Source organism: Pteropus alecto, unplaced genomic scaffold, assembly GCF_000325575.1.
Source record: "Pteropus alecto unplaced genomic scaffold, ASM32557v1 scaffold60, whole genome shotgun sequence".
Classification (NCBI taxonomy): domain Eukaryota; kingdom Metazoa; phylum Chordata; class Mammalia; order Chiroptera; family Pteropodidae; genus Pteropus; species Pteropus alecto.
Genome location: NW_006430726.1, coordinates 4,234,248 through 4,250,597, shown reverse-complemented (window position 1 = coordinate 4,250,597; position 16,350 = coordinate 4,234,248). Strand labels below are relative to the sequence as shown.

The 16,350-nt window shown below is 42.6% G+C and overlaps 1 protein-coding gene and 1 pseudogene across 1 annotated transcript in view; one reads left to right on the top strand and one right to left on the bottom strand.

Moving 5' to 3' along the window:
- The window catches only part of PDE8A (phosphodiesterase 8A), a 109,870-nt gene that overhangs the window by 75,270 nt on the left and 18,250 nt on the right, over positions 1–16,350 (bottom strand). The gene's annotated exons all lie outside the window — the stretch shown is intronic.
- Positions 2,282–2,400, top strand: LOC112484066 (annotated as a pseudogene).

Here is a 16,350-nt window from a genome sequence, read left to right as displayed (position 1 = left end):
GTACAGGAAGAAATACTATAAGAAAAGACCCAATGACCAATCTTTGCTTGGAATCCTGCGCGAATGCTGCTCTCCACGGGCTCCGAGGCATCTCTGAAGGCTTGTGGCGAGCTGGTTCCAGTACACCTTCAGATCCAGCTACCCCGGACCCCTGGGCAGACAAAACGTCACCTTTCTTTAAGGTTATCACTGCCATTCTGCTAACATGCTTCACTCTCTCTCAACTCTCCCTCTTTCTCTGAATATTCTAGCACTTCCCCGAACATTTGGGACACGCCATCCCATCTCCACCAACATGCTGCCAGCAACCTAGTGGTATCAACGTCCACATAAATAACCCGTCCAGCAACTTCGACAAGTTCCAACACAATCCTGTGATTTTCACCTCCACCCTACCTCACTCCAGCCCGTCAGCCAGGACTGTCCCACGTTGGAAACGCTAAACTCCAACATCCTACTCTCTATCCTGCCAGTTTTCAGGGACCTTTATTCCTCCTCTTACAATTCTCTCACTTCCAATTTTTTCACTCTACTTTCTTCCCAATTCTCCACCTTTCCCATCCTGTACCGACTGCATGATCCATTACTTGAACCGCCTCTCCAGACAAAGTTTTACCCTCTCATTCCACTTTCTACCCTCCCACCCCTCTTCTTTGCCTTTCCAACACAATATCTGGCAAAGCTACCTGCTCCAGTCAACGCAACCGTTCGCTCCTTCATTTCTACACCTGGGCTGCTAGACACTGCTGGAAAAAAACCACACAGCCTTGTAGACTGAGGCCCCCAAACACTCGTGGTCTCCACCCCCAGCTAGAAATCTTTCGGTGAGCCCCAGAGAGCTCTCATTCCCCATCTCCTTCCCTGTTTAGTGATGTCCTCAAGGTTTGTACCCCCTCACTCTTGGGACTGACCTCCTCACTATTTCACAATGAAAAAGGAGGCAATCAGGCAATAACTCCTTAAAACGTATGCCCACGCCTAACCTACAAGAACAGCAGTGTTCATCCCCACGCCCACTCCTTTCCTTTCAGTATTTCTAAAAGCAACACCCTTCCTCTCGCCCAGGATAATCCTACTACCCAGGCCCGCCTATTCGAGGGTCCCAACAACAGCCCCCTCTGTCCTAATCATCACTCTCTCCTCTACCACTGTCCCTTTAGCATGTGAACATGCTCACATATCTCTCATTTGACAAAACCTTCCCTTGACTCATTAGATATAAATCCATGACATGGTACCCTGCTGTAGAGCCTTTTGGAAAAGGCAGCCTCGGCTGGTTTATTCTAGTTGATATGATAGGATCTGTCACAGACACACCATAAAACCACTCCCAATACCCAGATACTGCCGCCTGGACTGTGGACTGATGCCGGGGCTAAAAGGACAGCAGACTGGCAGGGGCGACGTGGTGCCTGAACAGTGCAGCAGGGGTGAGAACTGGACCCAACCAGGTTCTCTCGAAGGAAAAATATGAAGCACTCATGTGGTCTGGACCAACTCTGAAATCTAGCCGTTCTTCTCCATAAATTTGCTGTATTCTCAACTAAAAAGATGTGAGACAGACCTCGAGTGGCTGAATAACACTGTCAGAACATGCTACCCAGGATTTAAAACTCACTGCTTGGTAACCAAGATGGTAATAATTGTTTCAGGCAAAAATCATCAGTGGATGATAAAACTAGTTAGTGAAAGTTTAATGAGGAAAAGCTTAGCTACATAGTCTCAAAATATCTACCCACAAGATATTCATTAAGTTCAAAGGGGATAATAGTGAGGGAACCCAGCAGACACCATCTTAATCAAGGAGTCATAGTGATCAGCACCAGCAGTGGAATGACCACGTGCCCTCTGCTATGGCACGCAGAAGAGGTAACATCGTTTCTGTACTATTCCTGCCAAAAATGCATAACCTGAATCTATCATGAGAAAACAGCAGATAAACCTAAAATAAAGAAAATTCTACAAAATAACTGGCCTGTACTCTTCAAAAAGGCCTAGAATCCAAAAAACAAACATCGACGAATTGTCTCACATTGAAGACTAAGGTACATGATAACATGGGTGATCTTTGATTGGATCTTAGATTAGAAAATTATTTTTTCTTTTGTTATAAAGAAAATTAGTGGGGCAACTGGTGAAATTTGAGTAACATGGCTTTGATAACTATTATTGATAACAGAAAACATCGTTGTTTTTAAGAAATACACACTGAGGTATTTAGTGGTCAAGGAGCATCATGTCTGCAACTTACTTTCAAATGGATTCAAAAATAATAATATGGGTCTACAGCCATGCCACCCTGAACGTGCCTGATCTCGTCTGAGCTCAGAAGCTAAGCAGGGTCGGGCCTGGTTAGTACTTGGATGGGAGACCACCTAGTAATACCAGATGCTGTAGGAGTTAAAAATAATAAAAATAAAATAATAATAAGAAGAAGATGACGACAACGACGACGACTACAGATAGGGAATACATGATAAAAGCGCACAGAAAAAAGGTTAACATTTGGGCAAAATCTGTATGAAGAGTACGCAGGGATTCTTTGGACTGTCTATTTTTTCAACTTTTCTTTAAGTCTGAAATTATTTCAAAATTTTGAAATAGTTTTGCTTTTTTTTTCTTTTAAGCCCCAAATTGTGGAAAGCACGAAGAGAAATCCAAAACTGTGGTGAGGACCTGAAAATGCCACTCTCCGTCTCTGGCAGACTGGGTACATCACAAACACACAGGAATGGAATTAATAAGCTTTATTTAACTGATACTTTAGAACTTTACACCTGAGATAGAATATGTATTATCTGCAAATGACCAGAGACATTTAAATAAGTGGGCAATTATGCCAAAACAAAACAAAACAAAACAAAACAAAACAAAAAAACCAAGAACGAGCCCAAACAACCTAACTCTTCATATTTAAAAAACTAGAAAAGAACAAATAAAACCTAAAATCAGCAGAAGGAAAGAAATAATCAAAATTAGAGCAGAATTAAATGAAATTGAAAAAAAAAGAAGAAAAAATAAATGCACCGAAGAGCTGGTTCTTTGAGAAGTTTAATAAAATTAACAAACCCCTGGCTAGATTCACTAAAGAAAAAAGAGAAAGGACACAAATAAATAAACTCAGAGATGAAAGAGAAGTTATGACAGACACCACAGAAATACAAAGGATCATACAAGAATACTATGAAAAAGTATATAACACCAAATTTAATGACCTAGAAGAAGTGGAGAACCTTTCCAGACTGAATCAAGAACTGGAAAATCTAAATAGACTGATCAGCAGTAAGGAAATTGAAACAATCATCAAAAAACTACCAAAAAGTAAAAGCCCAGGACCAGATGGCTTCACCAGTGAATTCTACCAAACATTCAAAGAAGATTTAATACCTATTCTCCTCAAACTCTTCCAAAAAATCAAAGAGGAGACAATACTTCTTAACTCATTTTATGAGGCCAATATTACCCTGACACCAAAACCTGGTAAAGATAACACACACGCACATACAAAAACTATAGACCAATATCTCTCGTGAACACAAATGCAAAAATCCTAAATAAGTTACTAGCGAACCAAATACAGCAACATATTAAAAAGGTTATACCCCACGATCAAGTGGGCTTCATCTCAAGGGCAAAGGGACGGTTCAATATATGCAAACTGATTAATGTGATACACCACATAAACAAATCAAAAAATAAGAATCATATGATCACATTGATAAATGCAGAAAAGCCTTTGACAATTTACGATCAAACTACTTAACAAAATGGGTATAGGAGGAAAGTACCTTAACATGATAAAAGCCATATATGACAAACTCTCAGCCAGCATTATACTTAATGGTGAAAAACTAAAAACCTTCCCTCCAAGATCAGGAACAAGGCAAGGCTATCCACTATCACCACTGTCATTCGATATAACCCTGGAGTGCAATCAGGCAAGAGAAAGATATAAAAGGCACCCAAATAGGAAATGAAGAAATCAGACTGTCATTATTTGCGGATGACATGATTCTCTATACAGAAAACCCTAAAGACTCCACGAGAACACTACTAGAAACAATAAGCAAATACAGTGAAGTCTCTGGATACAAAATCAATGTTCAAAAATCCACAGCGTTCCTATACTCTAATAATAAAGCATCAGAAAAAGAAGTAGAAAATACAATTCCTTTTGCAATTGCAACAAAAAGAATAAAATACCTAGGATTAAATCTAACTAAGCATGTGAAGGACCTAAGTTAAAATGACTTTATTACCCTAAAGCATTATACAGATTTAATGCAACCCCCATCAAAATCCCATTGGCATTTTTTAAAGAAATAGGACAAAAAACATCAAATTTGTATGGAAGCACGAAAGACCCGAAATCGCCAAAGCCATCCTGAGAAAAAAGAACAAGGCTGGAAGCATCACTCTGTCCAACATCAAAGTGACAATAATCAAAACGGCATGGTAGCGGCAGAGAAACAGAGACACAGACCAGTGGAACAGAATCAAGAGTCCAGAAGTAAACTCATATTTCTGTGGGTAAATAATTTTCGACAAAAGAGCCAAAAACATACAGTGGAGAAAAGAAAGCCTCTTCAATAAATGGTGCTGGGAAAACTGGAAAGCCACCTCCAGAAGAATGAAATCAGACTGTTGTCTATCAGCACACACCAAAATTAACACAAAATGGATTAAGGACCTGAATACAAGACTTGAAACAATTAATGGCATAAAAGAAAACATAGGGACTAAACTCATGGGCCTTGGATAAAGAGGATTTTATGAATTTGATCTCAAAGGCAAGGGAAGTAAAAGCAAAAATAAATGAATGGTACTACATCAAACTATAAAGCTTCTGCACAGCAAAAGAAACCATCAACAAGGTAAAGAGAAAACTATTTGAATGGGAAAATATATTTGCAAGCAACGCCTCCAATAAGGGCCTAATATCCAAAACATACAAAGAACTCATGCAACTCAACAACAACAACAACAACAAAAAAACAAACCAATTAAAAAATGAGCAGAGGACCTGAACAGACACTTCTCCCAAGAAGACATACAAAGGGCCAACAAACATATGAAAAGATACTCAACATCACCAGCTATTAGGGAAATGCAAATCAAAACCACAATGAGATACCATCATCAACAGGACAAGTAATAACAAGTGCTGGAGAGGATGCGGAGAAATAGGAACCCTCATACACTGCTGGTGGGACTGCAAACTGGCACAGCCACTATGGAAAACAGTATGGAGGTTCCTCAAAAAACTAAGAATTGATCTACCATATGATCCAGCAATCCTTCTACTGGGTATTTAGCCCAAAGACTTGAAAACATATATCTGAAAAGATATTTGCACACCAATGTTCACAGCAGCATTATTCACAGTGGCCAGGACATGGAAGCAACCGAAGTGTCCAATGATAGATGACTGGCTAAAGAAGTTGTGGTACATATATACAATGTCACCATAATAAAAATACATAAACAGGATAAAATGAATGAATGAATGAATGAATGAAGGGGCAATGATGCGCCCCTTTCTCTGACTCATTCCTGACTTTCAGGGCAGCTCCATTTGTGGTGTGGATCACCACAGCACCTGCAGAGTACCAGGAGAAAGTAGAAAGAAGAGAATCCTGACCACAGGGACTCCAAAGAAATCCCCTCGCCCAAGACCTCCAAAGACCCAAGAAGAGCCCTCAAAATCTTTATTATAAACATTTTCAAACATATACAAAAATGGAAAAAAGTATAAAAGACCTCCATATAGCCATCATCTAGACTCAATAATTATTATAATTCTGATAGGCTTGCTACACATCCATCCTTTTTTCACTATAGTAGTATATTCTAAGGCCAATATAGCATTTTTCACTCCCAATGATAGATGGTGTGTGTGTGTGTGTGCGCGCGCGTGTGTGTGTGTGCGCGCGCGCGCACGTGCAGAGACTTTTCTTCCCAATCACAATTCTATTACTACAACTAACAAAACTTTATAATAATCCCTTGATATCATCCATCACGCATACAAATTTCCCTGCTACAAGGGCTCTTATCTCCCAAGCATCTCAGCCTGCAGGTAGAGGGCAGCCTCTGTACGCAGGAGGCCGAGAGAGAGCCTAGCTCCACCACCCCACCGTGGGAGCTCTGCTGCTGGGACACTCTAAAAATGGGAGCTTTCTGCGTGAAGCAAAAATACGAAAATCTGTTCTAAAAATGGAGAAAAAATATTTTCATTATGGGTCAAAGAGTAAATATCATTAACATAAAGGGTACTTACATCCCAAAATAAAAATGATCAAAGAACATATACAACTGGCAAAGAAAAATCAATTCCAAAACATACATAAAAAAAATTCAGCCTTGCCAGTAATCAAATAAATACATATTCAAATAATGACTTGCTATTTATCATCTAAATTCGCAAAGCTTTTTCGAAAAAAAAATCAATGGCGGCAAAAATATGTCTCTGTATGTGGGTACAAGCTTTCTAGAGAATAATTTGTCAATAGGTTCCAAAATCCCTATCCTATTTGCAGAAACTGTCCTAAAGAAATCATAAACAGTATATATGTAATTACATGAGAATTTCATAACAAAATGATTTATTTCTAAGTATCGAAAAAGAAGATTTAGGGTAAGGGGTGAGGGGATGCAAACATCTAAATGTCCAACATTACGAGACTGGTAAATAAAAACATGGCATGTCCCTAAAAAGGAAATACTAGAGATTAGTTCTGCTTAAAGTGTGCCTGTGGACCAACTGTTACTGGTCCCCAAATAAAGAGTTTAAGGCAGAATGTGAATCCACCACAAAAAAATTTTAACAGCAAGGCGTTCTCGATAAAGAAATCGGTGTGTTACTTTCATGTGGCACAAACTCCTAGCCTTGTCCTGACACAGAGAGACACGGCCTGCCTGCTTCGACCGCCTGCAGAAGAGCACGAGGATTCTGCCTCCCAAACTTTGTCCGCGTCCCTCCACACCGACCACCACCACCAGGAAAACACACGGCCTCTGACGGGACCACTGCAAGAGTCCTCTAGTGAGTTAGCCACCTGATACTTGTGTGCCCTACAATCCATTTTCCCACTCAGTAGCCATTATTACATATTATTGAGATAAAATCAAAGTGATCATTTTGAAATGCCCATCAAAGCATGCTTGTTAGGGATACATTGCAAATATATTTTAAACTCCTGACGAAATCAACAACGTTCTGGAAACAAACTGAAATTTATAAAAGCAGGGTGAAACTAGAACAGATCAGTAACTATAGAAGAAACTGGAAAGATTAAAGAATTAGCACCAAAAAAAAGGTTCTGAACAGTGGCAGGGCCTTTTAATGCTTACCCACACCGGGCTCTCCTCTCTTTCTTGGCACAGGAGGACCACCCTTCCCACTCCCTGCAGTCGGACCACTGACTAGACTGTGAGCTGGAGTAACATGTGTCACTGAAGCAATTAATGGATGGTGTGGGAGCCCTCAGTACCTTCTGCCCCCACCACAGCAAATCCTGAGGCTCGGCGTTGAGATGGCAGTATTGTAACTTAATGTAGCCTCTGGGTGTTCATTTTTAAAACCTCCTTTCACCTTATTTTTCTATGCAATTATCTGCAAAATTAGAACCATATGGTAACAGTTTTGCATATTCATCACTTAAATATATTATTTTTCTTGTCAAGTAGTTGAAAATAATTTCAACTATTGAGAAAATGATTAAGATATTATACTGTAGATTGGAGAGTACAATCAATGTTGAGTATATCTCACCCACACTTTGAAAAGGAGCAAAAAAAAAAAAAAAACCACTTTCTCTACATAATTTCCTTCTAGTCAATGTAAAAGTCTGCTAAATCTTAATGGAGAAAAACTAGAACTTTCCTGCCAAAGTCAGAAACAAGACACAAGTGTATCATAAAAGCAAAACACGATCTTCTCTGCTTTCTGACATTGCACTGGAGATGCCACCCAAATGAGAAAAGAACGCTAGATGGGAATATTACCATTTGCAGACATTAATGAATTAAAAATGTGATGGTCATCATAAGATCTGTGTGGTCTTCCCCTTCACTGAGTCAGGACTCATCTATGTGAGCAATAGAATATGGCCAAACTAACCATATACAAGTTCCCAGACTAGGCTAGAAAGAATGCTCACTGTATCTTCTGTTTTGGTACTGGATGGCTTCCTCTGGGGGAAGGACATTTGGGCTGCCCTATGAAGACAGCCCAAATGGAAAGGCATAGAGCCCTCACCCCAGGCATCCAGCACTAACTTGACCATGTGAGGGAACTGCCTTGGAAGTGAGGCCTCTGGCCCAGTCAAGCCTTTGGGTGGCTGTGGCCCCAGCCAACGCCTGGCAACGAGACTGTGAACCAGAACCATGAAGCCACGCTGTTCTCTAATTCCTGACCTACAGAATTTTGGGATAATCTGTTATGCAACAAATGTAACACTGTGCTCTTTACTTCTGTACGTATTATAAATCCTCTGTAACCCCATGTTTCGAAATAAAAAGTCAGCTAATTACAGAGAATCCTTTAAACAGAATTCCTCCATTCTTGTCAAAGCAGACAAGAGGTTAAAATGATAGAGAGGAAGAAAGAATAAAACTCACTTCTTTATGTATAAGCTCACTGTCTCTTAGAAAACAGTTATCATATGGTATCTCGGTTAATCCTCTTAAAAAACTTTATAAGGCAGAATTTATTATTCCTATTTTGTAAACAAGAGAATCAAGAAAAGTAACGCTCAGAGAAATTAGCAACTTGTCCAAGTTACACAGTGGTAGAGGCAAAATAAAGAAAGTCTGTTCTTTCCACCACGTCTCAAAGCCCTTCTGACCTTCTAACTTCTCCATCCAGCCCTCCAGGACCAAAGTTGCTAAGGTCCAAATGGGTCACTTTTGTACATAAATACCATCTTCCATCCCTTGCAAAACATCCCGCCGCTTCCCCTTTTCCCACCAACAGACACGGTGTCATTTAACATCACCCTTAACGCCAAGCAACCCGAAGCTGCTACAGGAAGGAAAATAGACAAGAGCTCAAAGCTCCAATTCACATCCAGATTTCTACGGAGGTCTGGATGGGGCTGTTCTTCAGGAAATGATTAGCAGATCTGACAGGGGATCAGATTCTCCAAAATTCCCTCTCTAACACTCTTTTCCTTTCAAAGTTAAAGGGGAGAAGAGAGAGGATTATACAAACCAATATAATGATACTATCTTTACTTCCTTGTTCCCAAGGGCAAATTGTATAACTGAGCATTGCATATCATTTAAGTCACCAAAATTAATTTCCAAATGTATTCTTAAAAAGAAAGCCCTAATCTACTTTTTAGAGTCTAAAGGTCAAAAGGCAGGTTGTGGCAAGGCTGGGACTCGGACACACTGTCTCCAAAGCCCACCTCCTGACCACGTCACACAAGAAGGAAAAAACCCCCACAAACATCATCCAACAAATAAAGCCTAAATGCAAATGTATTGTCTTAAATTCTCCTTTCTGAGTCAATCTGAGCATGGGCTTTCGGCTTGATTCTGTGAGGTTAAAATGGCAAATGAGAACTTGCCATTTTCCCATATCTCGGTGAAAAAGAACTGACGTGCAGAGAAAATGAATACAGAGGACATCTATACTCCTTTCAAAGCTGTTTCTGAAAACAGTTGCGCAGGGAGGGGATGGGGTGGACAGCCACAATTTCCATACTACAGAAAGAACAAGGAAATAGGGACTCTGGAACTAACTTCCAGAACATATTTCTCAGGCTTAAAATCGCTTGACCTTAGGACTGTCATGAGAAAAGCCAGAACAAATGAAGTCATCATATATAAACTGTTCTCAAGAACATGCTAGTGGGCACGGAACCAGGTTAAGGGACACTGACTGATTAGCCAATACTGCTTCCCTCTTCCAGCTCAGAAGTTTTCTATAGGTCACACTTTAAAGCTATTAAAGTCACTTTGCATAGCCTCAAAAATGTTCCATGCAACTTCATGGGCGCTTCAACCTCATGACCCCTTAAAGCTTTCACTTCTCTGAACTGAAAGTTGAAAAGGGTGGTGGGGGAAAAGGCTGCTGCCTTTGAAGTCAGTCCACTCAGTTCGTTCATTTGACAAATACCAGCGGGTGTAGACACATGGCTGGCAAAGCAAGGCCCAGCCTCTCTCTCCCCCCGAGCGTACCCATCACGAGAGGCGGTCACACACACACACACAGACATGTGAAGTCAGAGCTGTGCTCCGGGACGTGGTGCCGACAGAGACTGTAAGAGGAAACTGGCCCCTGCATGTGTGGGGAAGGAGGGAAACAGCCTCTCAGGGGAGACCCATGGGATGAACAGGAATCAAGTGAGAACGGAGTAAAGACAATTTTAGACCGAGGTAAAAGCGCATGCCACGTCCAGAAACCAGAGGACATTCATAAAAATTCTGGCTCAAACATAATACATACTAAGGTTTCTAACACAAATTTTTATTGAAGGTTAACATACTTACAGAAAAAAAATTATAAATCATAAGTGGGTAGCTTGGTGAAGTGGCACAAAACGAACTCACCCGTCTACCATCTAGGTCAAGAAACAGCATTACCGAACTCAGAAGCCCTCACGCTCTTTTCCAGAAGTCAGCACCACCTTTAACTCCCGGCACCAGACCTCTGCCTGATTCTGAACTTGGTATAAAGCAAATCACATAGCGAGGAATCTTGTTTGGCTTCTTTCAGTCGACACTTCACTTGTGAAATTCAAGGATGCTCTTGCATGTAACAGTGTTTCATTCATTTCTTTTGCTATAGAACAGAGGTTCCCAACCCCTGGGCTGTGGACCGGCACCAGTCTGTGTCCTGTTAGGAACCAGGCCACTCAGCAGGAGGTGAGCAGTGGGCGAGCAAGCGAAGCGAAGCTTCACTGTATTTGCAGCCGCTCCCAAGCAGCCCCACCTCAGATCAGGCATTAGATTCTCATAGGAGCACCGGTCCCTGGGGCCAGGAAGGTTGGGGACAACTGCATACAGTATTTTGTTGTATGCTTATATCACAACTTATTCTCCTTCGGATGGACTTTGGCATTACTTCTCGTTTTTCGCTATTATGAACAGCACTGCTGTGAACAGTCTAGTATGTGACTCTGGCAAATATATGTATACACCTCTGTTGGGTATATGTCTTGGAGCAGAACTGGTGGATGACAGAAAATGTACATGTTCAACTTTAGTAAATACTGCCAGTTTTCCAAAGTAATCTTACCCATTTATATTCCCACCAACAGCATCTGACACCAGCATTTTTGTTCAACTGGTTTTTGTCAGAACAGACAATATAACCCACCACAGTCTAGAGAAAATCTGAACTTTTGTGAAAATTGGCCGTGTAAAACAATGCAATCCCTGCGTATTGTCCTTTACATGGATTTTATCATGTATCACTCAAAATTCCTAAATTTTATAATAAGTAAGTGCTCAGGACAACAAATGCCATTACAAAAAGAGATCCATAACATCCTTACTTCCAGGTCAGGGAACAGACATTCAGAAGTAGTATTTTGTTGGCCTCATTATAAAACTTCCTGTGTCACCTACAGCCCAAAATGGCTTTCTAACGGTCACTTTCAAGAGAAAAGAGGCCTGGTTTTTACGTCACTTGTTTGGAAAGATAGAGAAGAGAAGAGAGCGAGAATGCTCTGCAGGCTGCTTTCAGACTCCCTTTATCTGGTCACGAAGTAAAAATTACTCTTCGACTCTCCCACCCTTCTCCACTTGGAGTATCCTCGCCCCCGAAACAACAAAACATCACAACACACACACTCACAACCCAGGAAGAATGAGGAAAAGGAGGGAGAAAGAAGCTGGGTGAAGGACACTTCCTTTTTCTTTTTACAGGACTCAAAAGCTATCCCTCCCCATGCGCCCATTGTCAGAACAGGAACCCTAAAGACAAAGAACGGGCTGGCCCGGGAGGCGTCCCGCAGCCCACACTCACGAAGGCGGAGTACGTGCCTGGCTCCTAGACAGGGGGACAGGGAGGCTCCCTGTCAGGAAGGGCACCGAGCGCCCAGCAAAAAACCCTGCAGGCACCGCTTTAGGGAGATTCAGCAAGCAGGGGCGGCGTGAGGTGGGGTGGGTGGAAGGCAGCAGCGAAGGGCCCGGCAGACGCACCAGCAGTGGGAGGAGGTCCATGTCAGGTGGCAGGATCTCATCTTTGGGGCCTGGGGTCAGAAAGTGGATGGCTGAACGCAAAGGAGCCTAAGCCATGGGAAACCGGGGCGCTGGCAGGTAGCCAGGACAAAGAAGAAGAATTTAAGATGGGAGTGTGCCCACAGCAACAAGGCCCAGTAATTAGAAATGGGACTGAGTCCCAGAGCATGGAACTGGAACAGAATGACTTCAATTTTCTCCAACTGAATTTGGAGAAGTGATTACGCAGGGGGCCGGGGGAGGGGGGCTGGCGGAGTCTAACAAATCTAGCCGGTGCTCACGGAGAAAGGCAGTGACAGGGGGCCAGACAGACTGAGAGCAGGCATCTGAGAATATACCGAAACAGACATAATTAACCTATATTTCACTGTCACAACACAGCAAACGTCGCCAGGCTTCTGCCACCTCCCTGGGCCACTAAATGCGCAGGCACAGAAACTCCTGGGAAAGCTCTGAAATAAGCCTTCCCGAAGGCCGCCCTCTGCACCACTCCACCAGGGGGAGGCTGCCTCTGACTCCTCGACTGTGACTCCCAGATGCTCCGTCTACCTCCAGCCCTCGGGGATGCACATCCCCCAGTGATGCAACAGGCCGCACATATTCATTAAGGGCCTTGGTACCTCGAGCTCAGTCTTCTGCACTCCAAATCCTGTCATCACCCTGGGAATGCCAAGGTTCACGTGGCAACCCCAGTGCAGTAAGAGTACAAGCAAGAATAGACAACCAAAAACAGACACCCCAAAGATATGAAAAAAGGTGAAAATATAAACCACCGCGCCACGCGCTGCTGCGAGAGTGTAAGGGTCTACGGCTCCAAGCAGCCCTGCACATCGGGCACTGCGCTAAGCACTAACCTGCTGCTCCCTGAAGTGAGGCCTCCTCCCCCTGCTCTCCGAGGCTCCCAGGCCTCTAGTGTCTGCTGCTTCTGTCAAACCCACACACACAGCCCTCACTCTTGCTCCCTTGTCTGCCTTGTCAGTAGCTAGAGGACGTTCTGAGAAACGCACAGCTCCATTCCAGATCAGTCCCACATCCATCTCATGCCCACACACACAAGACCGGCCACGCACTGAGTCCACGTGCCTGCAGAATGGTATGTAGATGTGCGCTGTCCAACCACCTGGGTGCCAAGTGCAGCCCAGCGTGCTGTCTCCATGTCCCCGATCACTCCTTCTCCCTTCCTCAGAGGGGCCATTCTGAAAGTTCTCCCTCGAGCCAGCTGCCCTAACCCCCTCCTCCCACTCAGCACAAGTGCTTATCCCCGTTTCAGTAAGCAATCCTAAAACATTTACCATAAGCAATTTAAAAAGGCAAACTAGAAAAAAAAAAAAAGTTATTTGTCATAAATGACTAATGGATTAATAAGATTCTTAATTTTTAAAAGATCCCATACAATTTGAAAAAAAGCCCTCCAATTCTTCAATAAGAAATGGCCAAAGTAATGGACAACATATAAGAAAAATTACAAATGGTTGATAAAATTGATAATAACACATTCTCCCAGAAGACCTACCTTGGCCATCCCTGCAGTCCACATATAGCATGTGCCCTCGGCTGGCACCGAGGGACACTCACCCCATATTTATTAGGAAAACGTTGAGAGCCTTGTCCCTTAAAAAGAGACCCAGGACAGCAATTTCTTTAGGCCTCAGCTCAGAAACTCCACTTCTGAGTCACTAGCTTGTGTTAAATCTCAGGGATCTGGGACTGTCTTCCTATTTGTTGAGACTGTGGAAGCTCAGAATCAAATGTGACCCTACCCCTGGCCACCATGCAAGTCCCTGTGGTATGCACTGCCCATGTGACCTGACTCCTGACTTCTGTGATGAGTCCACCCCTGTGTTTCCCTGGCCCCCATTCCCTTCTGGGCTATCATTTTTATCCTATAGTAAATATTCTTTAAGTCAGGGTGAATCCTTACTGAAACAAAGCAAGGTAGTTCCAATACTGAGGTTATCATCCTTCTGCTGGTCCCCATATTCTGAGAAGGATGAGTCAGGTTGGACTTTCACAGTTTACGTTTGTCACCACAGCTGAATGAGGTGTCTGTGTGCTGAGCTAACAGTTTTGGGCTGTGTAAATTAGCTTCTTGAGCAACAATTCCTAAAATACTTAACAGGTCATTACCAATTGCCTGCCCGAACACCATGGAATTCTCTCAATGTGTTCTTTCAGGAACACGATGTGCCGTTTTTTTTTTCAAAATGGAGGTGCTATAAAAATCAACAAATTTGAAAAACTGTTCACATTTCAAAAGGGCTTGGAACATTGGAACTCAAGAAATAAAGAATTCCTATATGATATAGAAAAAATACACAGCTATAAATCAAATGCCTTCTGCAATGTGTATGATCTATTTATTCCATGTACTTTCTTGACAAAAAGAAAAATTTTAGAGAAGTTGCTAAAATAAAACATGGAAAAAGAAAGCATGTGAACTATGTTCCATTCATTTTAGTGGAAGAGAAATAAAATATCACCATTTATTCTTCAATAAAACTATCATTCAATCCAGAGGCAAACCATTGCCTAAAAGTAAAATAAGAATGCCATCACGGTTGTAATCACAGGAAATTGGAAGTCAAACTAGGATAACATCAATTCGGACCCTGATTGGGTGTTGAAGTATTTGAGGAAACATCACAGACATTATAGCAACAAAAAGAAGTAGAACTTAGAGATCCAGATTCTATCCTCTCTCTGTCCTTGCTCCTCTGCCATTTCATAAGTTTTATCAATCAGGATGCTTTTAGTTGCAAGTAAAGAAAATTAACCTCAAATTACTATGCAATAACGTGAATTTATGGGCTCATGTAAACGCAAAGCCCAGAGTAAAATCTTGTGAACCTCTGGCAAGGCTCAACGGGACTCCAGAACTCGTAAGTGGGACCAGAGGAACTCAACATCCTGCCTTAGGCCTGGGTTAGGTGTCTATTACTGAACCAATAGTTGGGGGCAAGGAGGACTTTGGAGACCAAGCTTCACAACTGCTACGCATGGAAGCAGGGAAAAGAGGAAGAGTTACAAATGTCACCAATGAGGTGTGGCAGAGATGGCCAGCTGTCCAAATCCAGTTCCTCTTCTTCCCGGGCACGTACAGACAGATCCTATTTCCCAGCCTTTACTGAAGTTGACTGTGGCCAAGCAGCCAATGGAAAAAACTGACATGGATCCCTTAAAACCTCTCACCCACAACCCTTCATGCTCTTTCCCATCTGCGAGCTTGTCCATGCAGACATGCACGGTGACCTTGGGGCCCGCATGTTGAAGATGGCAGAGCTCCCAGATGGAAGGAGCCTCAGTCTCCGAATCACCACTCTGAGAAGAGTCCTGCACTACTCAGGGACACTTATTTTAAATTTTACATGACTGAGAAACCTCTGTCAAGGTTGAGACTTTTGTGTATTTGGGGTTTGTTAGAACAGTTAGCCTATTCTAACAGGTGAAGAAATTAAGGCCCACGAGGTTGGGTGACTTGCCCAAGAAACAGTTAGCTGATGAAACAGAAACAGGAAAACACAGGATGCGATGACCTCAACACTGGGATGCAAAGACAGAATGATAACAACAACTCCGAAAGCACTGACTAAAAAGAGAAGTAATGTAATACAGCCATTAAATATCTTTTAGGCACAATATGCAAGTAAGGGAGGATGTCAACTGGGAAGCCTTTCTATGTCAAAACTTGTTGAAATTTCCCCACAAGTTATTATCCATTCTTCTCTTAGCAAACAATAAATGGAAAGTTTCTCAGATAACTCAGAAGCCAAACTGTCTCAGATTCATAATTAAGAACGATAAAAATTTCTCATTACACATAAAAGTGGTATGAATTCTTAAGATGAAATGCGTCGGGGGCCTTGGGCTGAACCCCAGGGCAGGGGCAGCTGTCGTTCTGTCTGACCAGCGCCTACCCCCCTCATCCCCCACCCATCCCACACTCCCTCCGAGAGCTGCTCCTTCCCATCCAACTACTCCACCCGTGAAAGCTACTGCCCATCATAGACGCTACCCGCTGGCTTCGCTGTTGGGGCAGGAGGCACCCTAAACCAGGCCCGGCTTAGTTCTTCCCAGGGACTTTCATACTGGAATGAAAGGAAGAGAGAGGCTCTCCAAGGATGAAGCTGGGAAACGTGAGGCTGTCGATGGGCTGTT